The sequence below is a fragment of the Megascapheus bottae genome, chromosome 35, assembly GCF_031878675.1.
Source record: "Megascapheus bottae isolate mThoBot1 chromosome 35, mThoBot2.hap1, whole genome shotgun sequence".
Classification (NCBI taxonomy): domain Eukaryota; kingdom Metazoa; phylum Chordata; class Mammalia; order Rodentia; family Geomyidae; genus Megascapheus; species Megascapheus bottae.
The window spans coordinates 6,805,464-6,823,362 of record NC_143543.1 but is presented as its reverse complement, the minus strand read 5'-3'; the positions used below and the strand labels follow the sequence as shown (position 1 = coordinate 6,823,362).

General features: G+C 37.0%; 1 pseudogene; it reads left to right on the top strand.

Annotated features, from left to right (window-relative positions):
• The first annotated feature begins 2,198 nt into the window (after positions 1-2,198).
• On the top strand, positions 2,199-5,584 carry LOC150042571 (vomeronasal type-2 receptor 116-like; annotated as a pseudogene).
• The last annotated feature ends 12,315 nt before the right edge of the window (positions 5,585-17,899 follow it).

Here is a 17,899-nt window from a genome sequence, read left to right as displayed (position 1 = left end):
TGAACACTTTTCTCATTATTATTTTACTACTTAATTTTGGTTCACAAATGATTCATTTACCTTTCATACTATTTGAACCTTTTCCTCATTAATTTCTGGCCTTCTTACAGCATGTCTGCATGTGTGCTCAATACACTTTCAATGTTATTTTTAAAATCTGGCTGACTTTGTGTCCCATACGGTAATTTCTCCTGGTGAATGCTCAGTATGTTGATGAGCAAAGTTTTATTCAGATGTTGAACAAAATATTCTGCAAGTATGTATGAGGCTATCATGATCAAGTGTGAAATTGAACTATGATACTTCCCTGTTAATTTTGTTTGGATGACCCCTCCATAAAATCTTTAGCTAGTATTGTATTGAGGACTATTTCAAACTCTGATTAACATAGGTGTGTGATTGGATAGTGTGTACGTAAATACACATTTCAAACTGCAGTTTCATCTTGTAAATTTCATCCTTTCATTACATTACAATTGTGTCACTTTTTGTCACTTTGATTCAAGTCTATTGAATGTGCTATGTTAAAATACAGCAGCCTTCTTTTAGATTTCATTTGCATGTACTACCCTTTCTTATACTCACTGAGGGTCATTGATGGTGAAGTGCATTTGTTGACATCAAGGTATCCTTTGACCTTGAGTTTTGCTACATTTAGCCATTCTAACTCATTTTGGCCATCGGGGTTTGAATTCTGGGTCTGGGCATTGACACTGAGTTCTTCACCTCAAGGCAAACCCCCTAAACATGAACCACACGGCCACTTCCAGTTTTCTAGCAGTTAACTAGAGATGAGTCTCACAGACTTTAGTTCCTGGAAAGGCTTTGAACTTTGATCCTTAGATCTCAGACCCCAGGATAGTTAGGATGACAGCTGTGAGCCACCGCACTTGGCCATTCTAATTTTTATTGGTAGAATTCTGGCATTTCCATTCACAGTCATGGTTGACAGATCACATTGCAACACAGCTAATATGTGACTTGTTCTCTGCGTTAACTGAAGCTTTTTCCACATTATTTTAAAAATTGTAATTAATAGAAGGGTTACATTACATTCATCAGATAGAAGGTGCATTACTTCACAAAAATCGATACCCTTCTGATGCTTTTGTCTCCCTTTCCCTCACGCCTCACCCTCCCTTCAACTTTTTTCCCCTTCCCTATCCTATTTAAAATAAACAAGTAAATATACATGCAATATACCAGATAAGAAGGTAAGATACTGTAACAATATGAGATAACCAAGGGACAACAAAAGAGATGAGAAATAATATAGTACATTAAGAACAACAGTAACACCTCATATGGTTCTTGTTTCTATATGCTGAATGCCTTTTCATTTAGCCTCATCCTATGTGGCCTTACGTATGTAGGATTTGCCCTATTGTAAACCTCTGCTAAGAGAGTTCAAGTTTTACATTAATTACGAAATATGATGTAAACCATTGACCCTATGTTCTTCTCAGTCTGAATTACTTCACTTAATATGACTTTTCCTAAGTCTTTCAATTTCCTTTATGTCATTTTTCTCATGGCAGCATAGAATTCCACTGTTAATAAATACCACATATTGATGACCCAATCGTCTACTGAGGGACTTTTAAGTGTGTTCCATACTTTTGCTATGGAAAATATTCTTTCAATGAGCGTCATTGTGCTAGTGCATTTTGTATGTCCTTGTTTCTGGACCATTTGGTAATGCCAAGTAGTGGAATTGCTGGGTCATAGGTGAGTCTTTTGATAACCCACCATACTGCTTTCCATAGTGGTTGAATGAATTTGCACTGCCAACAATAGTATAATAGTGATACCTCCTGGCCACATCCCCACCAGCATCGGTTATTATATTTCTTGATCCTGGCCATTCTAACTGGAATGAGATGGAATCTTAGAGTTGTTTTGATTTGAAATTCTTTTATGGCCAGAAACATTGAGCATTTTTTCATGTGTCTATAGGCCATTCTTATTTCTTATTCAGAGAATACTCTAAATCTTTGGCCCATCTTTTAACAGGATGGTTGTTTGAAGATTAGTTTTGCAGTGATTCAATTTTTTGAGTTTTTGATATATTTTAGATATTAGGCCTTTGTTTGTTGTATAGTTAGTGAAGATCTTCTACTCTGTAGGCTTTCACCCTTAAAATTTATCCCTGGTTGGACAGAAGCAATATACTCCTGCAATAACTTCTACTTAGGTAGATGAGCTACGAATACTATGATATGAAGGCAGTCCAACTAAGATCTTTTGTGAGACTCTTAAATTCATTTAACCACCAGGAATGAAGGGCTGGAGCTAGTGAATCATGTCTATCTACTGAGGAAGCTGACGTCCTCACATCTAAGATTAGGGTTCTGTTTGAAGTTTAACCTGTCAGAAAAGTGTTTGAGATTCTCATCACAATTGGCCACCAAAATCTTCAGTAGAACTGTGGATCAAGTTGTAGAGTGCTACACTTATGGGAAAAAGATCTGGGACCGGGAATTTGGCATAGAGTTAGATTTGCTTGCCTAGCATGCATGAACACCTGAGTTAAATTCCTCGGTACCACATACACAGAAAAAGCTGTAAGTGGAGCTTTGGACCAAGGAAAGGGCCTACTCCCGTAGTTCATGCCAAAGGACTGGAAAAAAAGCCCAAGGTCAATGCACAGATCCTGAGATCAAATCCCAGGACCAGTATCAAAAAGTAGACATTAACAATGATTGTTTAGAATAGCAATGATTTAGAATAGCATCATAAAATACAAGTCCCACATTTCTTAGCAAGTTTTTAACACTTTTCCAAAGTAACACAAGAATCACTTCATGTGGTTGAAATGTTTACTTTGCAACATTGTGTGGAGGCTTCATTCAGTGGTTAGTTGATCTACAATTTTAAGCATCTTCAAGGAATCCTTGAATGACCCTGTGTGAGAAGATTCTCACTTCATGGCCAGTAGGAAATAAGATGATATTATGGCTTGGCCTACTGGTAGAGTGCTTGCCTAGCATGCATGAAGCCCTGGGTTTTATTCCTTAGTTACCACATACACAGAAAAAGCCAGAGGTTGTGCTGTAACTCACGTGCTATAACAACAGCATTGAGAAAGTTCAAGAATAGTGCCCAAACGCTGAATTGAAGCCCCATGACTGGCAATAAAAAAGAAATAATATGCTTAATGGAACTTTATGTTAAAATGATACATTTTTGGAGTATTATGTAAAATTCTGATCAGTTACTGACACATATCTGATTTTCCTCAGCCTACGCACTCTGTCTGTAGTGAGAGTTATGGTCCTGCATTCAGAAAATCTCCTCAGGAGGGAAAGGCTGCCTGTTGCTTTGATTGCACACCTTGCCCAGACAATGAGATTGCTAATGGAACAGGTAAGCTCATGTCTTAGGGGGAAATTCATACTGTCTCCTACTATCCTCATCCATGCAATTCAATACAAATGCAGAATTGCAGATTCAAATTCTTCCTCCTTCACTTAGTAATTTAATTGTGACAGTGTTTGCTACTTCTCTTCGGAGGAAAAAAAATACATGGGCTCTGATTTACAGGTAGGATTTTTTCTAATCTGTTGTATGTATGTTTACTCAACTACTCAGTAATCTAACTTTAACTTCTATCACATTACATGCAAAGAATTTTTAAGAACAAGAATTATATCTAAAATATTACCTTTGAACTACAAAGAAAACACCTATTTTGCACATTTTTACTTCCTAGTACTTAGAAATCTTGGCGCAGCAGAGCAAGTGCTCTGGGTTGGGTTGACTAAAGGATCAGGCACAGGGTTGGCAGTTTGTCCTAGTGGTAGAGTGCTTGCTTAGCATGCACAAAGACCCAGGTTCAATTCCTTGGTACGACATACATAGGAAGGCCGGAACTGGTTCTGTGGCTCAAATGGTAGAGTTCCAGCCTTGAGGGAAGCCCAAGGATAGTGCTCAGGCCCTGAGTTCAGATCCCAGGACTGAAAAAAATAACAAAAAGAATCAGAATCAGGCACAGGTAATGTGCATAGCATGACTTTATATCTTCAAAGAGTGATTTGATTATCTGTTCCCGTACAGATGAATAGAAGAGACAAACATAATAACTGAAAGGATGGACCACAGTGTGCTACAGAGACATACAAGAACATGCAAGGTTTACTCCACAATTGTTTATTTTTTGCTAGTGTTGGCCTTTGTACTCATGGACTGGGCAATGTCCTTTAATTTCTCAAATTCAAGGCTAGCTTTTTACCACGTTAGCCACAGCACCATTTCCACCTTTTTCCATGTATGTGGTCCTAAGGAATCAAACCCAGAGCTTCATGCATATTTGGCAGATACTATACCACTAGGCAACACTATTGGCCCCAAAATATAAAATTTTGAATGAGGGTTGGACTTGTGCACATAAGTCTGAGAGTTTTGTCAGCATGAAGCAGAAATGAAATAATTTGTAGGGTATTAAAAATGGCAATAAATAATATGAACAATCATCATTGGCAGTTAAGAGTTTCACTCAGACTAAAATATGAGAATGTAAGAATTACTGTAAGAACATGAAGAATGCATAAAAGTAATACTGAGCATATCTGGTAATATTTACTTTAAGGTACTAAATTTTCACATGTTAGAATGTTTGCTTTTTAAGTACTGAAAAGGGACTAATTAGAATTTGATTTTCTTATGAGATTTGGAGCAGTGTGTGAAATGCTCAGATCATCAGTATGCCAACACAGAGAGGAATTAGTGCTTCCTAAGAGCTGTAAGTTTCCTGGCTTATGGAGAACGTTGGAGGTGGCCTTGGCTTGCATGGCTCTTTATCTACACTCACAGCAGTTGTTCTTGGGTGTTTGTGAAATATAAGATCACTGCCATTGTCAAGGCTAATAACCAGGCTTTCAGCTACATCCTGCTCATCTCCTTCATCTTCTGCTTTCTCTGTTCCTTGCTCTTTATTGGACATCCCAACAAAGTCACCTGCATTGTACAGCAAACCATATTTGGAATTGTGTTAACTGTAGCTGTTTCTGCTGTCTTGGCCAAACCTGTAACTGTAGTTCTGGCCTTCAAGGTCACTCTTCCAGCAAGAAGGATGAGGTGGCTACTAGTATCAGGGGCTCCTAACTTCATCATTCCCATTTGCACCCTGATCCAGGTGACTCTTTATGGAACTTGCCTGGGAACCTCTCTTCCCTTCATTCATACAGAAACATACTCTGAACATCGTCACCTCATCATGTTATGTAGCAAGGGCTCCCTCACTGCTTTCTACTGTGTCTTGGGATACCTGGGCTCCCTGGCCTTGGCCAGCTTCACTGTGGCTTTCTTTGCCAGGAACCTGCTTAACACCTTCAGTGAAACAAAGTTCCTCACCTTCAGAAAGCTGTTGTTCTGCAGTGTCTGGCTCACTTTCCTGCCTATTTACCACAATGCTAAAGGGAAAGTCATGGTGGCTGTAGAGATCTTCTCTATCTTGGCCTCCAGTGCTGGGCTTCTGGGCTGAATCTTTTTCCCCCAAGTGCACATCATTTTGTTAAGTCCAGATAGAAATTCTCTGCATGGCTTCTGGGACAGAAGACATCTTCAAACAAATAGGCCCTCTTAAGCTGAAATTTAAATATTTGACCAAAATATTTACTCATTTGTGTTCTTGGAATCACTTCAACATATGAGTGACATTCATTTCTCTAGTAATGGTATAGTCACAGGTAGTAGCCAGAGCCAGGTAAATTTGATTTTTTTCTGTATTTTTTGGTTTTCTCTATTTGCTCTTTATTAATCTTCCACCTCCTTCCATCTTCATTATTATATTGTGAGTGTGTGTGTTTATGTGTGTGTGTATGTGTTTGTATTTGTGTGTGCATGTGTATGTGTGTATGTGTGTATGTGTGTGTGCGTGTGCGTGTGCGTGTATAATAGGGCTTGAACTCGGCCTGGCCACTGTCCCTGAACTCTACAGCTCTAGGATACCACATTACCCTTTAGCCAAGTCCCACTTCACATTTTCTAGAGGTTAATTGGAGATAAGAGTCTCAGGTCCTTTTGTTCCTGGGCTGCTTTGAAGCTTGATCCTCAGATGTCAGCCTCCTGAGTAGGTAGGATTATAGGCATAAGCCACCACAAGCAGCTTCACTATTATATTTTCACTTCTGACTTGTCTTCTTATATTGCTTTATTAATGCCTTATCTAAAATTTCTTATTTTGTGTCAGTTCTGGGGCTTCAACTTAATGTTTGAGTACTGTCACTGAGTATTTTTGTTCAAAGCTAAGTGCTTTACCTCTTAAGCCACAGCCTCACTGTTGGATCTTTCGAGGTTAACTGAAGATAACATTCTCATGAGCTTTCTTGTCCAGGTGGGTATCCAACTGTGTTAATCAGATCCCAGCTCTTTGAGTACCTAGGAACTAAATTTTTAACTACATTAACTTGTTGCATTCATATCATTATGTTGCTTAGTCCTCAAATACATTTCAATAATATTTTCCTATTACCATGTGCCATGACTTCATAAACACATTAATGCATTTTATTTAATAGTTTCTATTCCCACATCTGCTTTTTGCAGTATTTATAAATCTGTTTGTTTGAATCTATCTACCTTGCCCCATCCTCTGTAGTTCCCTCCATCGCTCTTTTCTTTTTCCCTCTTTTTCCTCCTCCTACTTCTTCTCTATGGTTTTCTATAAGGCTTCTTTTTCTATATGGTTTTAGAATGTCAGTATTGCTTATATATCCTACAAAATATACTTCTAATGTATATCACAATGTATTAGATTTATGAAGCAATAGCTGAACAAAAATGTAGATTCCTAAGTTTGCTTATACATTGCTGGATATGCTTTTCAACATATCCTTGTTTGATTATTTTTTCCTATATATTTTTATAATTAATAGAAGGGTTACTTTACATTCACCAGATAGAAGCTGCAAGGTGCATTAATTCACATAAATTGATACCATTTCTCACGTCTTGGTCCCCATTTCCCTCCCCACCACCACAACCCCACATCTTGTTTTCCCCCGTCCCTATCCAATTTCAAATAACCAAATACAAATATATCCAATATATCAGATAACACAGTGAGACAATATGAGAAAACCAAGGGCCAGCAGAAGAGACGAGAGATAACACAGTACATTAAGGACAACATTCACTCATTATATGGATTTTGTTTCTATATCCTAGAGGTCCATTCATTTAGCGTCATACTATAGGGCCTTATGTAACTTGGTTTTGTTCTGTTACAAATCTCTCCTTTTAAAATACTGAACATATATATATATATATATATCAGATATGTACTCAGTTATCTGATGATTATAACAATGTTACATTTCTATTACCTTCTTTTCATTAAATGCATTATTCATTATTTTAAATAGACTGAATTATTGGAAATATAACAATGTATTGGCTAAAAATAACAGTGTGCTTATGTTCCTTTTAAAAGGGATAGTACTGAGCAAATATTTCTAAATTGTTAATATTTTATAAGAGATGTTGAAACTCTTTGTTTCTAATGAAGCACATTTTTTAAAATTTCTTCTTAATTTTATCAACAGGGTTGGTTTGTTATTGTTGAGTTAATCACTGCTTACACATTCAGTAGCAATCCAGTTACCAATTATCACAATATACAAACTCCGCAGTATCAACTGTGCAAAAGTCAGAGTGCATGTTGACCATCAGGAAGGAGAGCAGGTTATCAAGTCTGAGTAAGGAAAAAAGAGACAAGTGATGATCATTAAGACATCCCATCCGTGTTGTGCAAATGTTATACCCATTGTAGATAGAAGCTCTGGTGTTCACAATAGTGACAATAAGCAAAAAAAATCAAGCAGACAGGCCGGAAGTTTGGCCTAGTGTTAACATGCTTGCCTAGCATACACGAAGATGTGGGTGTGATTCCTCGGTTCCACACACACAAATATGCCAGAAATGGTGCTGTAGCACAAGTGGTAGAGTGCTAACCTTGAGAAAGCCTAAGAACAACGCTCAGGACCTGAGTTCAGGCCTCAAGACTGGCAAAAAAGTCAAGAGGGCATGTGAAGTCTTTCTACTCCCTGAAATGATAGTTCATGAGATGAGAAGGCCACTCAAAGTGGTAGCAAGTATTTCAGGGAAGTACATCTTAAATACACATAGTATTTTATGTATTTATAGATTCACTGAAAAGGGCAGATGTATGACTGCATTGAGTCCCCTTTCATTAGGATGATATCCCCAGGCTTCTGATCACCTTATTTTCACAAAATCAGAGTGAAACTCCATTACCATCATGGTTGATGATGTCACATACTTTAACATTATAATTCCTGCTGAAAGGATAGAGAATATATCTTCTTAAACACACAAGAAAAAGTAAGGAAAAAAAGGAACAACTCTTTTAGATACAGAAAACCAAGATGAAATACATTGCATAGCAAATATTCTGGTGATAAAAACAAGATTCATCTATTATCCTGTCTACTGAGGAGGCTGAGATCTAAGCATCATAGAGCCAGTTAGGCAGGAAAATCCATGAGACCCTCAAGTACAATTCACCATCACCGCTCCCCAAAGTAGAAGTGGAGCTGTGGCACAAGTGGCAAAATGCTAACCTCTGAGTGAAAATGCTCAGAGACAGGACCCAGGCCCAATGACCTCTACACACATCTACACACACTCACACACACACACACACACACACACACACACACACACACACACGGACAGGAACACGTGAAGCAGACTTTCAGGCATCATCTGGGGTGGGGCAAATCTTTCACTTAGTCTTCCACATTTGAGTTCATGTGACAATCCTTGGATCCTATTGCCCTTCACATTCCTAGTCTTCTCTTGATTAAAAGAAAAAAATGACAAGCAAGGATCTTTTTCAGATAATGATCAAACAATATTCCTTGAAATAGGAAATTTAAGTAGCCAAGTAAAAGGACATTAGCAATCACATTTATAATCTGGAAATAAATACTACATTCCAACATATTTCTATCAGAATCATACAACACATACCCTTTCATAAGCTGCAAAATCTAGTCTCATTACTTTTGCCTCAATTCTCCCTGTAGTTTGTAATGAACATGTGGCCTGTATTTTCTCTCCCTACCCCAATGTGATAGCAGAGCTGAAACACTGACTTCCTAGAAGAGAGACATGAAAAGGCTCTTTAAAATACAAGGAACTTTGGTAGGAAATTGGTCATAATGCAGTAGTAAGGACGGTAATGCAAATATATTGAACTAGTCTCGCACATTCTAGTTATGGTAAAATTGCATTGACGACTTTACTGAGAATATTTTATTCAAAGCTCCTGATTCCTTAGGATAAAAAAGATTTTCACATTTCAAGTAGAAAAGATACTACGTTTATGGACTAAGGTTTGATACTTAGTTTACACTGAATTTCATAAAAGGGACTTAAAATCTTATATTTTCTTAAAGATTGCAATATATTTACTTTAACAGCTCTTTGGTTAAAGGAAAAATAGCCTTCTTTTGTTTGGGTTTTTGTTTTGTCTTTTAGTCGTGGGGCTTGAACTCTGGGCCTGATCTTCAGCTCAAGGCTATTGCTCTATCATTTTGAGCCGCAGCACCACTTCTAGTTTTCTGGTAGCTAATTGGAGATAGGAGTCTCATGGACTTTTCTACCTGGGCTGGCTTTAAACCACAGTTCGCACATCTCAGACTCCTGACTGGCTAGGATTTCATGAGCCACCATACTGAAAACTGAACATGAACAAAAATTCTGTGCCCTGTCACCCTGACAAACAGTTAAAATTCCCTGACTTCTTCTGAGATTGGGGAGAAAAGGGGAAAATATCCAGATGGAAATACTGGGGTTTTTGTTTTGTTCTGGTATGTTTTGTTTTTGCCATTCCTGGGGCTTGAACGTAGAGCTTGAGCACTGTCCTTGATTTTTCTTAAGACTAGTGCTCTACCACTGGAGTCACAGAACCACTTGCTGCTTTTTTTCTGTATATGTGGAACCAAGAATTGAACTAGTGTTGGAGAGCAAACATTCAACTACTAGGCCACAGTATTGACTTGAAAAATTGGGGCTTTGCCAATGTTCTGCCATAAAACAGATTTCCCAAATTCCTGACCAATTCAACAGTGTACAAAATGAAAGATTCCTAAACTGAAGAAAAGTGAATTTGAGATCTGAATTTATACCAATCTACTCTTCACATATCCACCCTTCAATGACAATGAAAAAATAAAATATCAATATAAATAATGTAACCATGAACAAGGAAACAAGGAAATAATTTCTCAATGGAAATGAAACTATTTTCAACAAATCTCAGACATAAAACTTATAAGACAACTCAGTAGAAATAGGGAAGTGTAATGAAAGTGTTCACAGACAAGATAATGAAAAAAAAGCCTCAGAAACCAAGGAAAATTATGCTTGTATAAGAAATATCAAAGAATAATTAGATTTCCTCAGAAAGACTACAGAGAAATTATGCATGTATAAAGTCACTTTAAGGAAGCCATTACTACATTTGCTCATTGGGGCACTAGGAAAAGGGGACAAAAAAAACAAACAAACATTCATGTTGACGGGAGTTTGTCCTAGTGGTAGAGTGCTTGCCTAACATGCAGGAAGAAGCAGGTTCGATTCCTCAGTACCACATAAATAGAAAAAAGCTGGAAGTCGTGCTGAGGTTCAAGGGCTAGAGCTCTAGCTTTGAGAAAGACCAAGGACAATGCTCAGGCCCTGAGCTCAAGTTCAGGACTTGCAAAAAAAAAAAAACGAAAAGCATTCATGAAGATAAAAAATTAATGAAGTCATACAGCATGAAGAAAAGTAAACTGAAGAGACTATATCACCAGCTTCTGCACTGTAGGAACTGTTTAAAGGAATTTTCTAGAGGAAGAAAATATATGTTATCTTTGAGTACAAAAAAAAAATTCAGGGCCGGGAGTTTGGCATAATGGTAGAGTACTTGCCTAGTATGAAGGAAGATCCAGATTTGATTTCTCTGCACCAAATTCATAGAAAAAATCTGGATGTGGTGCTGAGGCTTAAGTTGTAGAGATGTAGCCTAACCATGGGATAGTCCAAGGACAGTGCTCAGGCCCTGAAATCAAGCCCAGGTGTAGCAAAAAGAATTGCAGTATAAAATATAATTACATGAATGTGCAGCAAAATATCAGCTGAACTGTGATGAGTGCACAGAAAGCATGAGAAGTTTATACATATTCTCTAAGGAAAAACAATAGAAAACATACGAACATGCATAGTTATCTCTGTAGATCAATGATCACTTAATATTTGAATTATCTACATAAAATAATTACAATATAAAGACAGTAAACTAAAAGAGAAGGACTAATTCCTGTTGCTACACAAGAAAAACCATCTTTAAATATAAAGATACATGTATGGAGTGGTGCTGGATGTACACTTTGGTGGAATCAAAATTTCAACTATACAACAGAAAACAATCTGACAGATGTACAGTAAAAAATGATGATCACATTTAAGAATATCTGGGAAATCTCCAAGGAATTCAATTTTAAGTAACTTTACGAGAACAGAATGGTAAGTGGGAGCTCATATTTATATCAATATTTGTATCAACTTCCTCAACTGGACACTTCCACAATGTAGACATGACCATGTTTTACACTTTAACTTGTAAATAGATATGGATATCTTAAAAATAAATAATCATGAAGAGACATACACATAAGGGCATAACAAAAATGTTTAACTGAAACTGTTCAAATCATATCTCAGGAAAAGTATGACTAAAGGAAAAAAGGGACTAATTAAGATTACAGTTTTTTCCTCGAAATATACTGATCATTAATAGGTTTTGTGATAAAAGGTATGCTAAAGAGAGCATCAAATCACAAGAGAAAGAAAAAACCAAAATCAAGATCCATAACTCTATGTGGTGATTTTGAGGCATCTAGGTCACTAATAGATTAAAAGGTGTAGAATAAGAGAAACGACATTGCTGCAGTTCATAGCATCTTCCATCTATTAGACTCATTTAACATGACAGAACATTTCATGACAACAACTGCAATGTACTTAATCTATCAAATAACATAGTGCATTCACCACCAGATGATGCCGTATTCTACAAAATACATTATAGATTTTAACTTTCATAAATATTGTATTATATGGTCTGTATCTATAAAGCTATACTGAAATAAAACTAGAAAGCAGCAGGTTTAAATCCTCTGGAGAAGCAAACAAGTAATCACAATTATCTTACTTATATTATTACATTATATTGTATTAATATTTTATTAACTGGGTGGATTAATAATTGTGCTAGATTTATATTGAAATAAATTTAGATAATGTACTATATAGTTTGTATAATATATTTTGTAGACACTATACAATTATATAGTATATAATGTGTATTACACAATGAATAAATATGTATTACTATATAGTATGTCATATATACGATATAATTGTATATACAGTATAGAATGTGTACAGTATAGTATATACAATTACATAGCATAGAATATGAATATTATAGGATGCACGTGTATCATATAATTTAACAACAAGATTATTATGCATATGTATGCATTATTATATATTGTTTTATATAATATATTAAAATAATAGTATATTAATTATATGTATTTTTTTTTGGCCAGTCCTGGGCTTGAGCTCAGGGCCTGAGCACTGTCCTTGGACTTTCTCAAGGCTAGAGCTCTACCACTTGAGCCTCAGCACCACTTCCGGCTTTTTTTTCTATGTATGTGGTACCGAGGAATCGAACCCGGGTCTTCATGCATGCTAGGCAAGCACTTTAACCACTAGGCCAAACTCCCGGCCTAATTCTATGTATTGTTATATTATCATTCCATATACACTTTATAATTTACGTATTATTTATATATGTAAGTATAGATATATACTTCTTGGTGCTGGTCCCAGGCCTTTAACTCAGTGCCTGCATGCTAAGCCTGAGCTTCATTGCTCAAGGTATTTCTCAACCAATTGAGCCACAGCTCCATTTCTGAGATGTTGGGTTTGGTTTTGTTTCATTTTGAGGTGTGTGTGTGTGTGTGTGTGTGTGTGTGTGTGTGTGTGTGTGTGTTTGGTAGGTAATTGGAGATTAGAATCTCATGGCCTTTCCTACCCAGGCTAGCTTTGAACTCTGTCCTTGGATCTTAGCCCCTTGAGTAGTTAGGATTATAAGCATGAACCACAAGTGGTTGGCTATAATGAATTTTCTAACACAAAGTAATTACTGTATAAAAATATAAACTCTTTCCTAAAATGAAAAGACAGCAATAATTCAATTTCCTCTTCTGTTCTTTAAGTCAGTAGATTGTCAGAAAAGGACAGTGTTCACTTCAAATCTGAATGAAATACATTCAAGTGTAGATTTGAGTCAAATGATATCATTTTGACTTAATTTGTAGAAGTTCATAGTAACTCATTGTGCTTGTCTTCATAGCTCTAGGGACTGAGGTATAGAAAATTTCAAGAGAATATTTTTCTTCATTGGAAGGATCTAAATATAACTCTGACTCATGTGGCCAGGCCATTTACATGCATGCAGATGTACCCATTTGAAGCCACCCCCTCAAAGATAAATAGGTCTATCAGTAGTGCTCTTTTACAAATATCTGGATTCATAAATGTACAAATAACTATATATCTATATTTAAGAGTAGATAAGGTCCTGGTGGCAGATTGTGGTAGAAAATGCATGTATCCTCATCATTTGTTCAGCAACATGATGTGAGGCTTGGAGAAGTGTGTGTGTGTGTGTGTGTGTGTGTGTGTGTGTGTGTGTGTGTGTGTGTGTTACCTGTGTCAGTAGGTGTATCAGTGTTGGGGCTTGAACTCAAGGCCGAGGTACTGATCCTGTAACAATTCACTCAAGGCTAGTGCTCTAACACTTGAGCCACTGGTTCACTTCCAAATTTTTGTGGGTTATTTGGAGAAAAAGTGTCTCACAGACTTTTCTGCTTGGCTGATTTTGACCTTGATTCTTATATCTCAGCCTCCTGAGTAGTTAAGGTTTCAATCATGAGCCACTGGCACTCAATTAGGAGTATGGAGAAGCTCTGTGCTCAAAATTGCAGAGCTGAGGAATGGCCCAACCAAATGTAACTTCTGCCTTTTTGTGCCCAGGGCAAGCACCAACATTCTGTTTTAACATCCAACATTCTGATTCTGTTCCAGCAGATCTCAGATTTCCCCATTTTAAGTAGAACAACTTGTTCTCCTTGTTCTTAATGGGGAAGAAACAGAAGTGTTTATAAAATACACTATGAATCTAGGACAGAACAGCTTAGAAAGTGTGCATTTTACCAGGCATGGTGGCTAACGCCTGCAATCCCAGCTACTTAGGAGTTTGAGATCTGAGGATCTATGTTCAAAACCAGCCTAGGCACTAAAGACCGTGTGATATTACCTCCAATTAATCACTAGAAAAGGGGAAGTAGGGCTTGGATCAAGGGTAGAGTGGTAGCCTTGAACCTAAGAGCTCAGAGACAGTGCCCAGGTTCAGGGGTCAAGGGGCATGACCCTCAAAAATAAATTGTGCATTTCATATTATGGATAGAATATAGCCCCAGAGGTCTCAATCATGTAAATGAACAAGGAAGGAGGATTCTGGGAGAGATGAGAATTAGGCTCATTCTAACCATAGCCATTGCCTTTTATGTGTCGTATGATCCCAGAACACAGAACAACTAGGTCAACCAAACATAAGTAATGGGCAAAGATGTCCCTCTGGTGGCTTTCTCCAGACACTGTAGCCAATATCAGAGGCAGCTTTCAAGTTCAAAACAATTCATAAAGACAACCTGAGGGTCTTTGACCCTAGAAAGGAAACTGATTCCTTGGCAACAAGGTTTCATATTGTAAGAATAGAGAGAGAAGTTATTGAAAACAAAAACTAAGACTTTTTTCTAATATTCATAGACTCCATCAACATATGATAAACTCTAAGAAAACGAAGATTGGGTGAGAATAATGTGTTCAATGGGGCAGCTAAGACAGAAGTGAATCAACAAACAAAATAATTTTGTTTAACTTTTCCAAACATAGCGTAGTCATGGACAGGATCAAGCTGTACTTGATACAAATTCAGCAAATATTTATTCAGTATTTTCTGTGATTTAACTGTGTGTGTGTGTGTGTGTGTGTGTGTGTGTGTGTGTGTGCGTGTGCGTGTGTGTGTGTGCTCATGAGCCTGTTGGTTCTGCGGGTTGAACTTAGTGCTATTTGAGCTTTTGTGCTCAAGGCTAGTGATTTATCACTTAAGCCAACCACTCTATTTTTATCATTTTTAATGCTTCATTGGAGATTAGATTTTCACAGGCTTTCTTGCAGTCCTCAAATCTCAGCCTTATGAGTAGCTAAGATTGCAGGTGTGACCAACTCGTTTCCACCTAAATATGATTGCGTTCCCCAAAGCAAAGGTTTTTGCCCTAAGATTGATAAATGCTATTTTAACTTTGAGAAGAATTGCCTAGTTGAAAGTTACGGAAATTATATCCTCAAAATGGATTATAAAATTCACTCTCTCTCTCTCTCTCTCTCTCTCTCTCTCTCTCTCTCTCTCTCTCTCTCTCTCTCTCTCTCTCTCTTCTCTCTCCTTCCATCCCTCTCTCCCTCTCTCCTTCCTGGCTCAAAATGTAAATACTCAAATACATATTACCATCCTTATATGACACCTTCATGATAGACCCAAATCTTGAAACTATGATTGAAAATAAACATTTCAGGTATTTTATCGTAGCAGTGTGAAACGAATATAGCACTTTATATAAAGCTCTGTACTAGGGATGGGTTGAGGGTAATAGGGACCAAGACATGAGAAAGGGTATCAATGTTTGTGAAGTAATGCACCTTCTATCTGGTCAATATAATGTAACCATCTACTAATTACAATAAATAGATATATATGGATGAATAAAGCACATTCCTAGTTAATTTCACATAAATTTCCCCCTATTCATTCAAAGGAATATTAAACTTAGAGACAACATTTAAGAGAGTCATTTTATTTTAGGAGAAGTTTTTTGTCAATTATCAATGTCATTTTATGTTTTTCATTAAAGTAACATTCTTTAAATAAGTCTAACTAGATCTTTTTTATTTATTCTCATAACTTGTTATTCTTAAGAAATTACTGCTACTCAACTGCTCAGGTGTCTGGGATCTGAGGATCTCTATTCAAGGCCAGCGAGGGCAGGAAAGTCCATAAGACATACCTTCACTACCTGACAAGTGTAAATTTAAACCCTCTATATACTACCCCTACAATAATATACAATTAGAAAAAAAGACTTACCTTCAATTACCTAGCCAAAACCTTGGAGTGAAGGTATGACTGAAGTGGTTGAGTATAATCCTTGAGCAAAATAGCTAAGGGATACTGCCAAGGCCCCAGTACTGATAGGACACAAAAATGATTTCAAAAATACCATTGGAGCTTATAGCTATGCAAATATTTATATTATACTTTGTAGATTTTCCAGGTCAGGATACTTTTTCAGGGAAACTTTGATTATAGATCCTTCATAATTTGCTGGCTGACTTTAGATTCTAACGCCCTAAGGAGAATGTGACTCTTCTCCATAAGTGCAAAACAGATCAGATTATAAATCTATGATCAGAAATGAGAAGGAAATAAAACAAACCCAGCAAAGTAAAGATGTTTTGCTGGAAAAAAGGAAAGCATTTTATTTTAACCACTCATAGATGTCTGAAGGGTTTGTCATTTTAATAAATGAAACTTATGATCTCAATGCCACTCTGGAGGCTGTTACAACAACTTCCCAGAACTCACTTGGGCTGAAAACTTTATTTTTATTTTATTTTTATTTTTTGTGCCTGTCTTTGCTTGAACTCAATCATGGGCACTCTCCTTATACTTCTTTTTCCCCAAGGCTAGAACTCTACTATTTAAACCACAGTTCCACATCTGGCTTTTTGGTGGATCTTTGCAGATGTGAGTATCACGTACTATCCTGCCTGTGCTGGTTTCAAATCATGATCCTTGGATCTTAGGCCCCTTGAGAAGTGTTTTGACCATTAGCCACTGGCAACGCATTGGACATTTTCATTCACACATAATGCACCTATGTCATTTATATTATGTTGCATGTACTGTAAAAATCTTGAGTATTTCTGAAAGACAATTGTCTTCTAACCAAATAATTCTCAAGTCTTCACTTTAAATGTAACACATTTCCCATTATCCCTGACCTAAATTCTGTGATCAACAGCTTTCTTCCTCAGATATTTCCAGTACCACAGGTTGTTTCCTTTAGGCAGAAGAGAATGTATAAAGTCAGCATATAATCAAAGATACACAGCCAAGACATATTTTGCTCATCTAGGAAGAAACTGCCAGGGCTTCCCTGAATGGAACATGAATTATAAATAACACATCTCAATACATCTCACCTTTCAATGGCACGTCGGTAAGAACAATTTTAGAAATGAATCTGTCATTGAAACAGTAAGAGAAAGTGAGTTCCAGGATTTGACCTCATTTTTGGAAAGCTGGAGCAGTGGACAAGAGGGAGCACAGGTAATTTTCCATAGTATGATAACAGAGAATAATGTTTCTAGTGATACAAAGATATCACACACACACACAAACACACACACACACACACACACACAGAGAAAAACACAATGCTAATATGAAGCAGAAAGAATCCCAATACTAGCTACTCATGGGTCATTTGAAAATGCCAAACTCTGTGTCTGGACAAAATTATCATAAAAAAGGAAAGAGAGGGGATGGCAGTTTGGCCTCGTGGTAGAGTATTAGCCTAGCATGAATGAAAACCTGGGTTCAATTCCTTGGTGACACAAACATAGAAAAATCCACAGGTTGTGCTGTTGCTCAACTGGTAAAGATCCAGGCTTGAGAAAGCCCAAGAACAGTGCTTAG